This window comes from Eufriesea mexicana, unplaced genomic scaffold (assembly GCF_001483705.2).
Source record: "Eufriesea mexicana isolate 0111107269 unplaced genomic scaffold, ASM148370v2 scaffold8839, whole genome shotgun sequence".
Classification (NCBI taxonomy): domain Eukaryota; kingdom Metazoa; phylum Arthropoda; class Insecta; order Hymenoptera; family Apidae; genus Eufriesea; species Eufriesea mexicana.
Genome location: NW_016916568.1, coordinates 377,455 through 380,454, shown reverse-complemented (window position 1 = coordinate 380,454; position 3,000 = coordinate 377,455).

Genomic DNA, 3,000 nt, shown 5'->3' with positions numbered 1-3,000 from the left:
GAGAGAGAGGATAGCTGATTTAATTAAAAATTAGTACGAATTTTAATTCGATTAAAAATGGATATACACCTTCGTGGTCTCTCCACTACCTAGGATGCTATGAATAGTGAGTCGCTGTGACCCGTGGCAGCTTAAGAACCGGTAACATCTTCGATCCCGATTTATTCATCATGCCTAGACAAGGTTTTACGTGTCAGGGCGCAACGTTGTGGTAAAACGTCGCCTCGTCTCATTCAGGATTCACGAGCGAGCCGTATTTCTCAGACGTTCCGCGCATACGATCCCCGGTGTTATCTCTCGGTGACGAGGAAACCGAGCGTGGGTGGTTCGCGAGTGCGTGAAACGTGTCAGGTCTCGTTAAACACCTCGATGTTATTCATAGGTGGCGAAGTTCCTTCCATACTGGCATGTATGCCAATACGACGCGTGCACGTCGTCCTCCGAATACACGAGCCTGCGTCTCTGCCTATGCAGATGCACGCCAGCGTTCCTCGTCTTGGTCGCCTCCCGGTTTTTACCGTCGAGCGACAGCTGCTCCTCGGAACCTCGTAGCATTTGCTACAAGGGAGACGAGGGGTCCTGGCTTGTTTTCTGTGGGCTACGCTTAACAAGCCCATCTGGAGATCGCAGGCCTCGAGAGGAACAGAGAACGACCAGGCCACGTTCCCGGCCACTGATAGCCCTTAAGAATACGTATCGGTTCCTCAACTACTTCCTCTGGCTCGAAAAAAGGTGTTACCCGGGATTTCCAGGCTTCTGTTCTCTACTCCACGAGTTCCTCCTTCGATTTTCTCTTTTTCTACAAGTAATTCTAATTTTTCGGCTTGGTTTTATAATTTTGTCTCGATTTCTGGATTTTCGGTTGATCTTCGGCACGCTACGTTAGGAAGGTATATGAAGATAGGTAGTTTGATAATTTTCTATTATTTTTGATTATCATATATTCGCGTGGTTCGATATTTTTGATATAGAAGACCTTCGCAGGTGATTAACTCGGTTCTGGGAATTTTTATTAACCCTTTGCACTCGACGACCTTCTGGCTAAAGAAGAGCTGGAGTTCAAAGATTTTCTGCTACAAAACTGACGATATTTTTTGGAGCAGTAAATAAGAATTCGTATAATAATTAACACGTCGAATTATTTGATTTCGATACCTCGCACACCGTTATTATCTTAAATTTCACTTATTAACGAGTATCGATCTTGGAAATTTTATCAAACGGCGACTGAAGGGTGCTTCTCGAGTGCAAAGGGTTAATTTTAGAAACATAGTACTCGATCGATGCTTCAATCCATGCTTTTCGTGTCTGTATCAATTTCTCTACCTCGTGAAGGAAATTTTAATTTCTCTCTGAATAAAAATTAATTTTCTTTGCGAAATTTATATTTTATATTTAAGGTCTACGCGATGAATATCGTATATCTTGTTTTCGTGCACGAATTGCAACGCGCTTTAAATTATGTTAATGTATTCGATATTTAATTCGACGTTTCATCGTACAATTCTCGCATCACGTTTCACACCTGGAGTATAGACAGGGTAGAACGAGCGATAACGATAATCCCATAGTGATCGGTGCTCGATCGAGGGTAACAAAATTCGGTGTAATGGAATTTTTGGAATATCGATACATCGTAGGGGTATCTTGGAAATATAATTCCTGTAAAATTAGTGCGCTATTAGCATAATAGCAAGGGTGGGTGTGATCCTGGTGGTAAGATCAATCGATAGTGCGCGCTGAATTTACAGCTTCTCCCCGGAGAACGAGCACATCGATTTATGTATGGGTGGCTCCGAACATTTCACAGTGTCCTGTATAATTTGTAGGTACATAAATACGAGGGCACTTAAATTCACAAAGCCATCGATACGCTGCCGTGTTCTCCTCTTCTATGTCGATATTTACTGTCCCTCTAAATGCTTCTCATAAACTTTATTGCCTCTTGTCTCGTGTCGACCCGCTATTACTCGTGAAAGACGCTCGAATTTTGCACCGATAAGTGCCCAAATAGTCGCCGCTATATTATTCGCGCTTTATGCTGTTAATTGGAACGTTTCCTTAATAGAAACTCCGGTTCACACGGGATTAAATATTCGCAAAGGCGCGTCGATTTCGATAAATCGTCTTCGATCCACGAGTATACGAAATTTATATTTAATGCGACATAACGCATGCATAATTCGGTGAAAACGATGAATTAGAAACGACGGTTATTTGAGTAGATACCTAATTTTCTGTGGCATCACGTGCATCATTTATGACGAATAATCATCACCTGACGAGAATTGTGTTGTTTATACGAGAGAATGGATATTTGACAGAAATGTTCTAGATTCTGCTAATTTAATATTTAAATTTTATTATCGACGTTAAGTTTTTTAATTGTTCAATAAATTCGTAGCACGATATCTCTTGATTTAAACTCAATAATAATAAGTAATAGCAGGGATATCCTTATATCATAGAATCAGCGGCCATCTTGTTAAAATCCATGGCAGTGTCTTTTGACTTAACCTCAAAATACCGCTTTTAATATAATTAAATACCTATTACTCCAAAGATAAAATTTCGCAATATTTGTAACGAAAATAATAAGTAATAGCTGGATGTCCTTATATGACAGGATCAGCGGCCATCTTGTTAAAATCCATGGCAGTGTCTCTTGAATTAACCTCAAAATACCGCCTTTAATACAATTAAATACCTATTACTCCAAAAATAAAGATCCGCAATATTTATAATGAAAGTAATAATAAATAATAATGGAATCTCCTTATATCACAGGATCAGCGGCCATCTTGTTAAAATCTATGCGGTAATGTCTCTTGACTTAACCTCAAAACACCACTTTTAGTATTATTAAATATCCATTACGCCAACGATAAAATTCCATAATATTTGTAATGAAAATAATAATAAATAATAGTGAAATCTCCTTATATCATGAAATCAGTAGCCATCTTGTTAAAATCCATGACACAGTGTCTCTTGACTTAA